Genomic DNA, 17646 nt, shown 5'->3' on the forward strand with positions numbered 1-17646 from the left:
AAAGAGAAGTTGAACACAGTTGTACTGGTGATCATTGGTTTATATTTAACCAAAAGACTCAATTTTTTATGTTTATCTGTTGTGATAATTCTATAGTATATTCTTTTATTGTTTGTTTTTGTCCTGATTTTCAGTACCCTAATAAGGTAACTTCTAGCTAAAAATACTACCAAGGTATTTTATATTTTTTATATGTTTGAATAGAAAATAATTAGATTTTTTTAATTAAAAGAAAGTTGCAATATGATTTCATTGTTCTAGGTAACTTAATTATATATAAGGTCACTTGTTTGTTGGACTCTATAAAGACTCTCTAACTTTTGTTGTCTGACAAAAAACCCCTTTGTATCTAGTGGGGTGGAAGAATGGTTAGGAGTGAGTTCCATAGCAGTTCCACAATGTGGAGCTAAATTACTAATTACTAAACTATTTAAAAAAATTAGAAAATAAATTAGCTAGAGTCCATGTTTAGAGAAGTTATGCTTAGGTATGATTAAATTTGATTCAGTTCAATATATAAACAGATGCCGACTTTTCAGTATTTTCTGAACTAATTTGTTGAGATAACAGTTTTTGTGTTCAAACTTAGTAAATATAAAACTTGACAAAAGAGTCTAATATTTCAATACCTATAATGGATAATATTAACTCTTTAATCTAGATGTGGAGAAACAGGAATCCTTGTACACTGTCCGTGGCAATGTACACTTGTCCAGCCCCTATGAAAACAATATGGATGTTTCTCAAAATATAAAAATACATCTGTGTATTCTATTCCTAGGTATCTACCTGAAGGGTGCAAAAACACTAACTTAAACAGATGTCTGCATCCCTAGGCTCATTGAAGCACTATTTACAATAGCCAAATTATGGAAATGACCTAAGTTTTCAAAGAAAAATGAGTCAATTAGGAAAATATGATACATACACAATGGAATACTACTCAGCTATTAAAAATAGATAAACTCTTGGGCTTTCTGGTGGTGCAAGGGGTTAAGCACCGCACTATGAAGCAATCCACAGCCTCTGCAGCACAAGTTCGATCCCCGGCCGGCCAGAGAGAAACCCACATGGTGCAGCAGACCTCTCCTCTCTGCTCTCCCGCTGCTCCCCTCAACAGTGTACTTCAGTCGATCTGCCTGTTCTGTTCCCCACTCTGTCTCTGGTGAATCCTCTCACCCTCCACATCTCTGGCCTATACCCTAGCTCTTGTATGCATAAATAAATAAATCTTTAAAAAAAAACAACTCGACTTTTGCAACAACATGGATGGAAATGGAAGGGATTGTACTAAGCTAAATAAGTTTAAAGGAGAAATACAAATATTAGATGGTGTCACTTTTATGTGGAATATAAAGAACCAAAACAAAAGATCAGATAAAACCAAACAAATAACAAACCTTAGAAATTGGACTGCAGGATTGAGGCTACCAAAGGGATAGGGGGAAGGTTCAGGAACAGCAGAGAGCGAGGGGGCACAGTGTACTGTGTTGAGGACTATGGGTGCTTTGGTTCTGGGTGTGGTGTGGTAACATATACCTGAAAGGTGTGATCCTACAACTAAATCATATATAGCATTGTAAACCAAAGTTGCCTCAATTAACAAACAAACAAAAACAAGCCAAAAAAAAAATTGGGGCCTCCCTGGTGGCAAAGGGGTTAAGCACAGCATAATGAAGCCTCTGCAGCACGAGTTGGATCCCTAGCCAGCCAGGGAGCAACCCATATGGCGAAACAGACCTCTCCTGTCTCGCCCATTGCTCCCCTCAGCAGTGTGCTTCAGTCAGTCTGCCTGTTCTGAACCCCACTCTGTCTCTGGTGAGTCCTCTCACCCACTGCACCTCTGGCTTGTATCCCAGCTCTTGTGTGCATAAGTAAATCAATCTTTGAAAAAAAAATCAACCAAAAAACCCCAATCAGATGAAAAGATGAACCATGAAACAGCGATGAAAATGTATAATAAAGCTGAGATTTGTGTGGAGTGGAAAACATGCAAGTATAGAGAAGCTATGGGCTGATAATGATGGCATGTGGGATTTATTCTTTCTGTCCTATCCCAGAGTGATTTTTGAAAGTAAAATAAGAGAAATTATCATAAAAACTTTAGAATTCTTAGAATAGGGAAGTTCTCTTTTTCATCCTTCAATAAGTGCATGAATGAGCTTACTGCTACATTTCCCCTTTTGCATTCTCTTGAATAAAACTTAGTTACTATAACTTGGCTTTTTGTGTCCACTGAAACTGTGCCTTCCTGTCAAGGTCAACAAATGTGCTTCCTTTATGTTGACAAATCCATGGGCACTTGTAGTTTTTGCATATTATTTTCATTATTATCTTTGATTCCACAAGATTATTTTTCACACCCTCACTTAAAATACAAAAATTATTTTCAATTTTTTATCAAAACTTTGCATTTAAAATTTTCAATAATCACTGAAGTGATTTCAAAAATAATGGTCCTAGTCACTACACAGTATTACTCCTCCCCACCTCTTTCCAGATTGAAAATTTATCAATTTAGATCTTTCCGTGGCATTTGCCATTACACCTATAAATGATATTCCTATAGACTATCTCATTTTTGATTTTTCCCAATTGATTTATCACTTCTGCAACTTATTTATTTTTGTTTTATGTTTATGAGTCTTTTGGCTCCTCTTCACCTAACCGTATCATACCAGCATAATTACACACAAAATTATATTTAGTGTCTTCACTAACATAATTTAAATATCTTTCAGTGCAGTTCTAAATTTTTGTCTGTGATTTATTTTCTTTCTTAAATGATTTTATTAAAAGTTGCTTTATTATTTGTTTTATGACAATGATTATTTTTATATCTTCTCTGTAAAACAATTTCTAGTACAGTCTTCCATTTGGACAAGTTAAATAATTTATGATCTCAATTTTTTTTTTTTTTTCTGAAGAGATCTTCCTGGAACACTCTGACCTCTTCTTTCAGCCTGAAGGAGTTCCTTTTTTTGACAATTGCAAAACATTTGTCTTGGGAATCCCTGCCTTTTTGCTTTTGTGTTTCTCATTCTTCGTTTATTCTTTTCTTGGTGATATATATTTTTAAATAGTTTCCTGAGAATAAACCCATAGGAGGTAAATGTATACAGATCTGTGTACTGAAAAATGTCTTTATTTGTTCTACTCAATTTACTGGTAGTTTAAATAAGAGAAGGGATGTACATTGGATCTCATTTTCCCTCAGAATTTTGAATGCATGGCTTCATTATCTTGGCTTGTAGATCTACTCAGAAAAGTCTGAAAATTGGCATCTTTTAATTTTTCTATTATAGCCTTGCTTTTCTCTTGGTATTTTCTATATTTTATTTTGATTTTTTATGGTAATGTCTAAATATAGGATTTTTATGGAACCACAAAAAACCATGAAAAGCCAAAGCCCTACTGATGAAAACAAAGGAGAAAGGAGACATCACACTTCCAAATATCAAGCTATACTACAAAGCCATAATAATTAAAACAGTTTGGTATTGGAACAAACACAGACACACAAATCAATGGAACCAAATAGAGAGCCCAGAAATAAAGCCACACTTATATGGACAACTGCTCTTTGACAAAGGAGCAAAGAATATGCAATGGAACACGGACAGTTTGTTCAATAAATGGTGCTGGGAAAACTGGACCTCCACATGCAAGAAAATGAAACTAGACCACTACCTCTCACCATGCACAAAAATCAACTCAAAATGAATAAAACAACTGGACATAAGACCTGAAACCATTACATATATAGAAGAAAATATAGGGAAAATACTACAAGACATACATCACAATAACATCTTTAAAGACTCATCACCCAAAGCAGTGATAGTGAAGGCAAAGATAAACACCCAGGATTACATCAAACTGAAAAGCTTCTGTACAGCCAAAGAGACATTAACCAAAACAGAGAGACACCCCACTGATTGGGAAAAAAATCTTTGCACTCCATTCAAGGGATAAGGGACTGATCACAAAGATATACAAAGAACTCACAGGGCTCAACAAAAACAAAATAAACTATCCAGACAAGAAATGGGTGGAAGACCTTAAAAGACATTTCTCCAAAGAGGAAATGCAAATAGCCAACAGGCATATGAAAAAATGTTCAACATTATAATCAGGGAAATGAAAACCAAAACCACACTGAGATACCACCTTACACCAATAAGAATGGCACATATCAAAAAACAATCAACCAACAAACAAACAAAGGAGGATGTGGTGAAAAAGGAACTCTCCTACATTGCTGGTGGGAGTGCAAACTGGCCCAACCACTATGGAAAGCTGTCTGGAGGTTTCTCAGTCCTAAAAATGGAGCTACTATATGACCCGGCAATTCCACTACTAGGGATCTACCCAAAGGACACAAAAACATTGATTCAAAAGACAGCTGAACCCCTAAGTTTATTGCAGCACTATTTACAACAGGTAAAACCTGGAAACAAACCAAATGCCCAAAAATAGATGACTGGATGAAGAAGATGTGGTATAGATACACAATGGAATATTATTCAGCAATCAAAAAATATAAACTTACGTCATTTGCAGCAACATGACGGAGCTAGAAGGAATTATGCTCAGTGAAATAAGCCAGAAGGAAAAAGAAAAATATCGGATGGTTTCACTTATAGCAGGAATATAGGGGAACCAAATAAGACTTCAGTGTTAAAAAAAAATAATAACAGTACAAAACACAACAAAGCAAAAACAGACAATTATAAATCAGAGACATACTGCAGGGGAGGAGGATGGAGGGTGTTTGGAGTGAGGGAAGAGAACAGGAGACTATGGTGATGGTGCATGGGTGCCTTGGGGAAGGAAATTCTATGGAGATTCAACCTGAGGAGGTGGGGGGTAGAAAATATTGTTTAAAAATTTTTTTTAGAAACCTTAAAAAAATAAATATAGGATTTTGTTCTTAGTTAAAATTTTTACTTTTTTTGGCATTTAAATAGGCCTTTTCTCAGGGCTTAGAGGGTTTTGGTTTTGGAAACTATTACTGTTCACTCTGTGCACTTCTTTTTCTATTTCTGTTCCTGAAATTCTTATTGTTTTAATACCTTATATTTTATTCTAGATCAGTGTTCTCTTTTTTTTTCTATTTTCATATCAATCTCCTCCCTGCCATGGTATGATTTTCTTTATTATGTATTTCACTCTATTGAATTTCATCATCATTTTTAGTTATAGCAATAGCTTTTAATAATTTACTTTCTCTGAATGATTCTTTTATTTTTCAAATTGTATTATCTTTTATTGAGCTAGTATTGGTTTACGACCTGTATATGATTTAGGGGTACAGGTTCAAATCTCTTTAGATATGTATCACCACACCACACCCATTACCAAAGCACAAATAATCCTGCACCATAGTCCATTTCTTTTTAATAACAATCTATATTTCTATTGGGTTCCACTGTATTTTCTTTCATTTTTCTCTATTCTATTTTGTGTGTGTGTGTGTTTGTGTGTGTGTGAATGTCTCCCCTCTCCCTTCATACCTTCCTGCTTGATTTACTCATTAGAGCTTTTCCCAAATGTCTGCTAAATCTTAGCCACTAATGGTAATTTAGCTGATGAGTGATGAGTACCACAGGGCATGACTTGTTTTTGGTGACGGATTCCAATTTTCTGTCAGGCAGCCCTGGATGTCACTTTCTCTGAATAGTTTGATTTTTCTAGAAAAGAATGTGCTAATCGGCTGCCTGAGGTAGAGTCCTAGTATAGATGGAAAAGTGAACACAGTGTAAATTTGGTGTTGACATTTTGTAACTGGGAGGGAAAAAGTGAAGGATCAGACATTTCATTTTTCATAGGACTTTCAATGAATCCCTGTGTTTTTTTTTTTTTTAAGATTTATTTATTTATATATACAAGAGCTGGGGTACAGGCCAGAGATGCAGGGGGTGAGAGGATTCACCAGAGACAGAGTAGGGAACAGAACAGGCAGACTGACTGAAATACACTGCTAAGGGGAGCAGCGGGCATGGCAGGTGAGGTCTGCTGCGCCATGTGGGTTGCTTCCTGGCCTGCTGGGGATCGAACATGTGCTGCAGAGGCTGTGGATTGCTTCATAGTGCGTTGCTTAACCCTTTGCGCCACCAGGGAGGCCTGGATCCCTGTGTTTTTAGTTTGCTAACTAACCCGCTCTCTTTCTGTTGCCTAGCCAGATCCAGAGAATAACTCTCATTGCACTATGAAGGCTTCTGCATTCAGGTGTTCATGTGGGGAAGGAGGGCCCAGGGCTTCCGTCTCTGCCATCCTGCTAATGATTCTCTCCTACCTTTCCTCTTAGGAAAGCACTCTTTTTAAAATTTTTTAAAGATTTTATTCATTTATTTTATACAAGAACTGGGGCACAGGTCAGAAGTGCGGGAGGGTGAGAGAATTCACCAGAGCCAGAGCGGGGAGCAGAACAGGCAGACAGAGCAAAGACACTGCTGAGGGGAGCAGTGGGCGAGGCAGGAGAGATCTGCTGCACCATGTGGGGTTCTCCCTGGCTGGCAGGGAATCGAACTGCTGTGCCACTGGGGAGGCCCAGGAAAACACTCTTAAACACTATCACTAGATGATTTAAGACCTCAGACTCTGTGGCCACAATAACTGAATTTGTGACTTTAGGCAAGTTACTTAAACTCCATGGGCTGAAGTTTCTTCATCCTTAAAATAGAGGTAATAATACTCTATACAGTTGTTGTGAGGATTAAATGTGGTAGTATATTTATGAATAAGGACTATTACATAATAAGTACTAATGTTAGCCATTATTAGCAAATATTCATAACTGTTTTTGTAGTACTCTGTTCTTTACCAAGTTATTTTGTAACAAAGTGTATATTTTCTAGTAACTATTAGGAGTTGCTTAAAGAGAGAATGCATTTTGATGGACTTAGATTCCAGATAACTTCCTTAGTAGATGATTATGTTCTGTAACTTTCCTATATGAATATGAGATTTCATAATTAATAAAGTGTTGTGGCAGACTGAGACTTGGAATTACATCATAGTCTTATTTTAGGCAAAAAAACATTTTGTTATATAAAAGTAATATGCATAAATTTGGTTAGAGGTGGTAGCATGACACATAATATTCAATATTCTTCTTAATAAAATAACTTGTGGCTTATGAACTGAGCTCGTATTAAGAATTCTGGTTTGTGCAATGCCTACCTTGGTTGAAATATACGTAGTAAAATCTAGAGAATATTTGGTTTCATTTCAAATAAAACAAACAAATAATTATGAAAAACAAATATATTTCTCGGCAACCTACATTAATTTTCATTTCAGAATCTGAGCAATTGACTCTTATTATATAATCATGCCTTAAAATTCCTCTTCTTTCATCATCTGGGTGAATAATAAGCACAGAGCCCTGAAATCGCAAACAAAATCCTAAAAGGTCCCACACTGACAGTATTTTGTGGAGCATATTAGATAAGGCAGCACTCGCTGCCTCTGCTCCTCACCAGACTATACTCTTCTTAAACAAATCCTTTCTGATTCTAGTTTCCTCAATTCAATGAGACAGCCCATATTGAGATCACCTCTGACATTTAGGTTACCCACTGCTCAATTATCCATGCTCAGTAGCTTTATCACTTGACTCGGCCATTCTTAAAGCTTTGTCATCTCCAGTCCTTAGAGATCCCAACTCTGTGGGTTTCTGTCTACCCCACTGACACTCATCTTCTTGATCTTCTTCACTAGTTCCTTCTCCTCTGTCCTTTAAGTTTTGGGTTTCCTAATTCCTCTCCTCTAAATACTCTTTCTACCTGTTTTCATGGAATCCTGTGGGTGAAAGTATCATTTGTGTGCTGGCATTTCTCAAATATGGTTAAGCTAAATACCCTCTTTTGAATTCAAATTCTATTTGGAGTATTTACCAGATATATAATTAAGATATATAATCTACCAGGTATAAATGAAGATATTAATCACACACACACAGGCTTTTCGTTTCTCACCCATACCTCCAATGCTCAGTCTCCACTACCTCAATAATGGCAACATTTACCATAATAAAGGTGCTTAGCCAAAAACTTAGGAGGCATTATTAAATCCTATGTTTTCCTCATATCCAGTATCCTATTTGTCATTACACCAGTGCCATATCCAGGAATATCCTAAATCTGACCCATTATCTGTATTTCTTTATATACATTGTCTTCTTCTTTTGCATTTTTCTTGTGAGAATTCTTCATTGAACCTTCATAATGTTTTTTTAATAACCATATCATGAAGTCATATCATGTCACTGACCAGGTCACACCAGTTTTGTTCTTAACACCTGTTATATAGTATGATTAGAATAAAGTAACACGCTTATTATGGTCTTTAGGTCTTTGCCTGATTTGAATACTTTCTATCATTCACTTTCATGTCCAGTATGATCCAGATGAATCATCTTTCTTACTTCCTTTCAGATATACTAAACCTCCAAACTTTTTTACTTGCATTTTCTTTTGTTTAGAAATTTCTCCCCCCCCCCAAGTTAGCTCCGCTTCTTCATTCAATTGTTAACTCAGATGCCACTCTGTAGAGTGGTCTTCCAGCCTAGACAAAGAAACTCAATTCTCACTCTTAATGTTCATCCTTTACTCATATTTCTTTATGGGACTTACCATTTTCTGTGATTAGCACAAAAGGTAAACATTGCACTTAGATCTTAGCATGGCAAATGTGACTATTCTTTTGACACTGAAGTTAGAGTCTAGTACAGTGCCCAGCAAGAGTAGATGTTTGACAAATATGCAATGATGAATGAATTGATTCCTCTTGAGGAATGCACTTCATGAGTACAAACAGAAACTAATAATAAAAGACTTAATGAAAAAGTAATGTATCAATGCCCAGATAGTCCTGGGACAGAAATCTTTGGAATTTGAGAATTTAGAGTGGAACAAGTTTTTGTATTGTTAAATTGCTAAAGGCTATCAGTAATACCATCATGGAGTGTTGCTGAAACTTGGTATTATTTGGGCCTCCCTGGTGGCACAGTGGGTTGAGCGCAGGGCAGTGAGGCTGTCCACAGCCTCTGTGTAGCCTATGTGAGTCCTGGCCAGCCAGGGAGATTCCCACATGGAGCAGCAGACCTTGCCTATCTCAGCCACTGCTCCCTTCAGCAGTATATTTCGAGCTTTCTGCCTGTTCTGCTCCCTACTCTGTCTTTGGTGGATTCTCTCACCCTTCCACGCCTCTGGCCTATACCCCAGTGCTTCTATAAAAAAATAAATAAATCTTAAAAAAAAAAAATCCCTGCCTTATTTATTGTATATAAGCTTGATAAATAAAATTTACTTACTATAGATGGCAGAATAAGTCATCCCTAACAACTCATTTCCTATCTTTAAGGACTCCAGTTAGTGAATCTTTTCCAAGTGTTATTTAATATGAATAATATACCTGGTGGATTTTATCTAACCAGCTAAGTACATCTTTTGTAAAAAACAATATGTCTATATATATTGTTTTGTAAAAGCAATATATCTATTATATATGTATATTATATATATATATATATATATATATATATATATTTGGAGAGGAAATAACTCTCTAGGGTTGGGCTTAGTTTACCAACAAGTTACTCTTTGATAGAATGCATTTCTTTTATGTTCTAATGACTAAAGTGGTAGAAAAAGTAAAATAGCAAATTTTGATGTGAGTAATACTTTGACAATTTTTTTATTATATCCTGTGGAAAATACATGTGTGGCATTTGATAATAAATTATGTGAATTCTTAATCAGTGGAACAGCTATACCTGAAGGTTCCTACTGATTATATCGTTATCTTGCAGGAAATAGGTCTCTTGTGACATCTCAGTGTGTTGTTGAATTTAATATTGTTATCACTGCTTTGACATAGAAGTAATTTTTGCTAAATTTTCAGACAGCATGAAGCTGAGAGTATAACAAATATATTGTGACAGAATCAGAATCTAAAATGATCTCTATATGCTGCAAATTTCTTTCTGTATCTAGCAAGGTGGAATTTATTTGGAATAGAGTGAAGTTTATTAAAGTTTACTGAATTATAACTTTTTAAAAACTCCATTGTAGCTATGGAGGATAAGATAAGGACAATATTTCATATGGGAAAACATTGTTTAAAAGTAAATATGAATCGGACTTTGCTTTATTTAAAAGTATTTGTTAAGCACCTTGTATGTGCTTATTTTTTCCCCTTTCAGGGATTTACTTTTAGCTTAGTTTTTCTTTTTATTTTATGGTTAGCGTATCCCTGATATATTTCATTCAGGTCCAAGTATGTACTCTAAAGTGGGTAGTCAAATTAGAGTTTATATGTGGGGAAAACACTGACAACTAGTTTATGAAAAATCTGAGAAATGTTGCCTTGGGAAGAAGACGACTTTGGAGAAATAAATAGTTCTAAAATGCATTGGAGATAAAATGGATTTATTTGTGGGTTCAGAGGAAGAAGCAGGACCAATGGATAGAAGCTTTGTGGACATAGCTTTTGGCTCAATGTAAAAGTAACCTTTTAACTATAAGAACTTCCTGGAAAACAGAATAAGCTGCCATATTGAATTTTCAAACCCAAAGAAATGTTCAAATAGAGGTACAATGGTCATTTGTCAGTGGTGTTGACGATACAATTCGTATTCAGATTCAATTTGCTTTCTAACATTAATATTCACTCTATCTTAATCTTTGATTTCCTACTTCAGTGAAAACCTCTATAATTCTCTTGAACTGAAGGTAAGTCACCTGTAATGCTTTTCTATCATCCCCCAAATATTCTGGCTACTCTCCTAGTTTCCATCAGATGGCAAAACATAAACATTTAGATAATGGACTTGCAATTACTTAAATTACTATTTTTGAATGTGTTTTCATTTTCCCTCTTATGTTTATGTAATTTGAACTTTGAAAGTTCCCAGTAATGGCTTATAATGACTTGAAATTTTTCCCTTTTTCTATTCGTTTTTATATTAGATAGTATTATTTTTATATTTTCCAATACATCGTGTACCTTCTTAAGAGAAGCTTTTCACTTATATTCCTGCAGAAAACACTACACTGATACATCAGTTCCTTTCCTTGCCTAAATTTATGTATTCCCTCTGTGTGAGAAATACTATAGAATATTGACATTAGCCCTGTCACTTCTGTTATAATTATTTTAGTCTGCACACAGCGATATTTATTATTGGGTGGGATAAGTTAATGTAAATCCCTTTGTTTGATCACAATAAGAAGTCTTACCTAATTTTCTTGATCAGGTCTTTTAAAGTTGGAACCATAGGCTGAATTTTAGGAGTCCCGAAATCTCTCCATCTCTGAAATTATATGTAAAATTACGTATGTGCAGTTATGTAGTTTTCAAAGGAGAAACTCCTTGTTATTTGTAGTTTCTAAAATAACCTCTAAAATGTTGACAACTACTACTCTGAATCAATTTGCTAGCTCAAAGCTATTATTTATTTTTCTTTTAAAAAAATTAAAAGAAATTCTGCCTAAAGAACAGAAAAACATTAATTAGAAAGGAAGCCTGCACCCCTATGTTTATTGCAACACTATATATAAGAGCCAAGATATGGAAAAAACCTAAATGGCCCAAAACAGATGACTAAATCAAGATGTGATATATGTACACAATGGAAAACTATTTAGTGATTATTTGCAGTAAGATGGATGAAACTGGAGGAGAGTATGCTTAGTGAAATAAGTCAGAAGGGAAAAGTTAAATATCAGATGGTTTCCTTTACATGTGGACTATAGAAAAACCAAACAAAGGGTCAGTAAAAGACGACACAACTCTTAAACTGACCATAGACTAAGGCATCCAGGAGGGTAGAGGGTAGAGGAAGTGGTCAAAACAGGGAGGGGAAAGCACAAGGGACTATGGTGATGGATCATGAGCTCTGTAGTGGTGAGAGAACTATGGGAATACACCTGAGTGGGGAAATCAAGTACAGTCCAAAATTAACAAGGATGTAAAACGAAAAGTACTTCATCTAAAAATAAACTTAAAAAATTAAGTGAAATTCTGAAGTTAAACTTTTTTCTGCAATAGAATTCATTTCACTGTTTTTTTAATAATTAAACCCATGTAAAGGCCACATAAAATGATTTAAAAAATCTCTTCTGCTTAGAATTGCACTGAGGATACTCTTTCATTTTTAAAATAATTTCTATTAATTTATAGGCATACTGTTTGCCACCCTTAAGTAATAACCAGAGCTTATATGCTAAATTGAGTTCAGGTTTGGAGTGTTAAATAACGTAATTTTTCCACATATAATATTACTGTGCAAAATTCATGGAGTCTAAAGACATAAATAATCTAATATGTCTGATTTGAACCAATGTTAATTATTATAGAGTATTATAGAATTTTTTTAAATAAAGCTTTTACATTTATTTACTGTAGGTTTACTGCACTTGTGTTTTATCATAATAGATCAATACATTCTTTTCTTTCTGTTGCTTTTCTGATGAATTTTGATAAGAATTTGTTCTGATCTAATATTACATTCATTATTGATTATGTTTTTTGGTGGAGTGTTTTGAATCGAATTGTGTCAGTGGTGTGCTAATTGTGTCAGGAGAGTATGCTTAGTGAAATAAGTCAGAAGGGGCTTTTGAAAAGCGGAAAGAAGGAAAACTGTAGATATTTGCTTACCAAGCAATTTTTATACATCTTTTCAAGTCTAAAAATAGAATAAGGATTTTATGTGCTTCTTTATTTGTGATAGAAATAATGCCACCATTTTGGAGGATTGAGAATGAATCATTTGGCTGAGAAATAAACTATGAAGTGTAAAAAATATGATTATCAAGTGTTAGAAAGTAATTTATAATATTGACAAATTACATAAAAATGTTTTTAACTGAATATGGACCTTATACAACCCAGTGATAATAATGAATTGTGTAAATATCCATGATGTTTATGAACAAGGATGAAAATAAAGAAGCTGTAAAAGAAGATAAAATAGTGAAAATGGTCAATGAATATTAAATGGACAAATTGTAAGATATGATGTTCATTTAAAACGGCAAAAGGAAATTTAAAGAGAAAATGATAGTGTGGGGTTTTTTTGGGTTATTGTTTAAATCTGTAGCCTTTATTGATTAAAGCAAAGACTATATTGGATTTCATATTTTAACAAAGATGGAATTGTATAAAGAAAATTTTTATAAAAGTATAACTTTTGTGGTTAAGTAAAATAGAGGAAAGCTTAAAAAACTTTCTGAGTGAAAGTTAAATATTGACATTAGGAAAAGGATATGCAAGTACTTTGCTTTCTATTCACATGCAGTCTACATACAGCATCATCTAAAGAGGTAAATCTGTAAGATTTCACTAGGGGGTTGGATTTATTACACTGGACAATAATCTAGAAGTCTACATTCTAAACAAATTTCTTCAAATAACTTGTAAGTTTGGGAGATACTGCAACATTTTAAGTATCAATAATATTATGGCAAATGAGTATTGAGCTTCAATGATGTAGAATTATTATAGAGTAGTCCTAGAGATGCTTGGAAACATAAAATGATAATCATTTCACACATACTGTTCTAACACATCTTAGCCTATTAGAAGAGAATTTGTATAAAAGTGTCATAAGAAAGTGGAGGCAGCTTGCTTCATTAGCTAACTTCAAGAGCAGATTACTTTCTGTTCTGAAAGAGCAAGGAGTTTCAGAGGAGGCTTTCTGAACAGAGCCTTGATAAACTGGTAGGATTTAATCAGATTAATGGGAAGAAAGCCATTCCAGAAAGTAATAATGTGAATAAAGTAAACAAAATATGATTAAGACAGAGTTGGTGTGGATTTGGGGAAAGGAGAATAATACAATTTAAATGAAATTGAGTAGTAGTCAATCAATAAATATTTATGGTCAGCAAGTAGTCACTCAATAAATATTTATGGTCAGCAAATCTAGGGGAAAAATGAGGTTTGGATTAAATTATTTATAGTACCAGTGGAGAGAAGTGAATAGATTCAAATACTTCTCAAATAGAACTCAAAAAAATTAATTAATGGCTGAATTCAATGATTAGTTGAATTTAGGTAGGATGTGAGTGAGGGGAAAAAAATAAAGGATCACTTGAGATTTCTGATTGTATGCCATTGCTTGTGTTACAATCATTGTTACTTGTTTGGGAATGCCTCTTACTTCACGGGCACTAATCTTGCCCCTTTACATTTGACCTCAGTTAAACTTTACAACAATACAATAAAATGGGCTTTATAGTCCCTTGTTGATATCAGCAATGTAGACCACTGGGTTGAAATGCTAAGAGACAGTCAGGCAATCATGAATGGATAAAAGTCCTTTTGCATACTCCTTTATCTTGATAGAAACATAGTCTTTTTCCCTCCTATTAAAGAAATAAAGGAGCATTCCATACTGATTACTATTCTACTATGCTACTGGGAAATGACAAATTCCAATTTATATTCAAAATTAAGTATTTAAAATTATACTTGCTTTAGGTAAGACACAATTTTGTAAATAGTTTTCTCATTTGGGATCTGCTGTTACTTTAATATTGAGCTTAGGACTTCATTAACATTATTTATCCTCTCAACTTAGTTACATACTTATGAACAAAGTTATTTATTTTATAATAATACTCCCCTAAGCTACTTATTATCAGGAGTTATAAAAATAAATAGTTTTATTAGGCATTGAGAATCAAAAATGTTTTCTCTTAATTTACACTTAGAGCAGGGGTAAGGTTTTTTTCTATAATCCCAAGAATATTTGTGATACCTATCAATTTTTTAACTCTCCAAAATTTGCACTTCACAGGAAAACTATTGAGAATTTAGAGAGAGAGTAAAATCAGTAAATTAAAAATTACTATGAGTAAAAGTGATGTTCTATATTAGATTCTGCCATTTTGCTCTTTACTGTATCATCAGTAATCATGCATTTTATAAGAAATTTGATTAGAGATGCAAAAAAGTGAACTTTACTGAGAATAATAGCTAATTCAGACTTTAATGACCAATTTGTTGAAACTTAAGTGGGATAGCCACAGGATGAATAGATTCATAATTATAATAATGCCACACCAGAGTATCATGCTGAATATGGTTCCCCAGCACAGAGTTCAGAGCCACTCATAGTTGCCTCCAAACTTAGCTAACATACAAAAGTCTTATCATAGTCCAGTTCAAGACTGTAGTTATTTATCAATGATAAAATGGAGGGAACTGAAGCTATATTTTCTAATGACTAGGAGCTCTGGGAGAGATTTATTCTTGAGGCCACATCCTATCCTTACCCATACATCCCATTAGTCCTGAACTCACCTCATTTCAAAAGTTATTAGAGACATGGTTGTGAATCTTAGCATTGTTTGAACTAATAAAGAGAATGAGAAAAATTTAGAGATACTGTGGCCATGAGGGCCACATCAATAAACAACCTTCTGTTCTCAGTAATGTTATAGCTGCAGACTTTAGCAAATTCAAAGACAACAAACTGCTGCTATTCATTTCATTTTTGTTCAAAATACCCCAATAATAGATTAGCATAGCGTCTTGTCTGTGGTAAAACAAACTATGTCTATATCAGACCTATATGAAAATAGTGACACATTATTTTATGTAGATAAGTGTCTAAGAATAGTGATATGATCCCTGCTTTAGAAGCTGCTATGCTACATTCCTCAGCCCATGATGATGCATTGCCTAATGATTAAGAAAATAATTCTGTTCATCATCAGTGACTGATGAATCCAAGGGTCACTTTAATTGATAATCCAAAGAAAGAAATTATTCCAGAAATATCATCAAATAGTCTTGTGATGCTACTATGAAGGCAATGTCAACCTAGATGTTTGAATAAATACAAATGGTAGAGCCATCTGAATAGGACATGAACATTAGATTTCTGAAAATTTGTAGTTATTGCTGCAGCATAACTTGGGCTATCCTGATTGACTTTACCCCCAATCTTAACAATTTTATATTTAATTTGACAATTTCACTGGTGAAAATTGGTGAATAATTAAAGAAGTTATTTTTAAATGACCATTTTTAAATTTTGAATATAGTACACAGCCATTAAATGATAGAAAATATCCTTTTTCATTTATCATTTTTCAAGGAGGTAATGTTGGTTTACAACACATTAATGATTCAGAGGTACAGGATCACATCTCTTCAGATATATATTACTATGCCAAGGCACCCATAGTCTTCTAGTTCACTGGGCCCCCTGCCCACTTTATACTCCATCCTTCCTCTGCCCCTCACCATGTGTTTTCCAAGGTCCATTGAATTAAATGATACAAATATCTTCATAGTAATTTTATTTTTGTAACACAGTGAAAATAGTAATTAGAGTTATTTAAAATACCAAGTGTCAGAAGAAATGTGTAATGGCATATAAAAATAGTCTTTGATTTTTCCAGCTTTTCACCTAAAACTATAGTTTTGGCCTAAACTACATAGCATATTACCTAAAATAAACATAGGGAAAAGCTGCAAAAATCTGGAATATGTTTGCCAACATATTAAGGGTCTAAGTTTTTCTCTTTAAATTGATGTTTGAGCCTGGTTATAAAGCAGGACAATATACAGGCATAGCTGTGAGCATAAGAACTATAAGAACTGCAAATGAGCTTGATTTTAATCATTTTAATGCTTTTCTTTATCTTTTCTTTTTTTTTTTTTAGAATTATTGCATCTTTTTTTAAAGATTTATTTATTTATTTATACAAGCACTGGGTACAGTCAGAAGAGTGGGAGGGTGAGAGAATTCACCAGAGTCAGAGCGGGGAGCAGAGCAGGCAGACTGACGAAGTACACTGCTGAGGGGAGCAGCGGGCGGCAGGAGAGGTCTGCGCACCATGTGGGAGCCTCACCCGGAGGCCGGGGGTCGAACTGGTGCTGCAGAGGCTGCAGGCAGCTTCGCAGCCCAGTGCTCAACCGCTTCGCCACCGGGGAGGCCCTTTTCTTTATCTTTTCATTTTAATTTTTTCATTTCAAATTTTTTCCTTTGTTTTTGCAATCTCTCCATCCAAGATTTAATGATGAGCTAGGCTTAAGTGAAGCTTTAAATTAGAGAAAGTGTAGCTTTGCCTTTCTCTGATAAAATTCTTTGTCCTTTTACTCTATTCCTTATCAACAATCCTCCTTCTCTCCATGCTTTTCATACGTTATGTGAACAGAGTCACATATTCAATTCCTTTGTCTGATGCCAGTCATTTTAACTTACCTCAAATTGAAGTTGGTAGTTTTTCTTTTGTTAGGAGTACATGTATTTCAAATGTGTTTATGATGGTCAGAAGACCCATATATATCCTGTGGAAAAAAGTTATAGACAACAGATGAGAGAAGAGTTTTTGGGAGCAAAAATTTCTAGCAGCTAACAAATAATTCATTGTGGTGGAACCCTTTCAGCCAACAGATGAGGGCAGCCTGGCTTTGTGGTTTAGACAAAGAAAAGAGGTATCAGTCCTCTTCAACTTGCATAAACCGTTTTATTTATATTCAACTATATTTCAACTTCTTTTCTTTTTTTCTTTTTTCTTTTTTTAAGATTTATTTATTTATACAAGCACTGGGTACAGTCAGAAGCACCGGAGGGTAAGAAAATTCACCAGAGCCAGAGCAGGGAACAGAACAGCAGACTGA

At 34.4% G+C, this 17646-nt stretch overlaps 1 long non-coding RNA gene across 1 annotated transcript in view; it reads right to left on the reverse strand.

Annotated features, from left to right (window-relative positions):
• LOC129146481 (uncharacterized) overlaps positions 1–17307 on the reverse strand; it is a 45119-nt gene extending 27812 nt beyond the window's left edge. Inside the window, exon 1 of the long non-coding RNA XR_008553263.1 lies at positions 17228–17307. This is a non-coding gene — a long non-coding RNA (uncharacterized LOC129146481). The remainder of the gene's footprint in view (positions 1–17227) is intronic.
• Positions 17308–17646: the final 339 nt, after the last annotated feature.

This window comes from Talpa occidentalis, unplaced genomic scaffold, assembly GCF_014898055.3.
Source record: "Talpa occidentalis isolate TD23 unplaced genomic scaffold, MPIMG_talOcc4v2.1 talOcc4.2, whole genome shotgun sequence".
NCBI classification, from domain to species: Eukaryota; Metazoa; Chordata; class Mammalia; order Eulipotyphla; family Talpidae; genus Talpa; species Talpa occidentalis.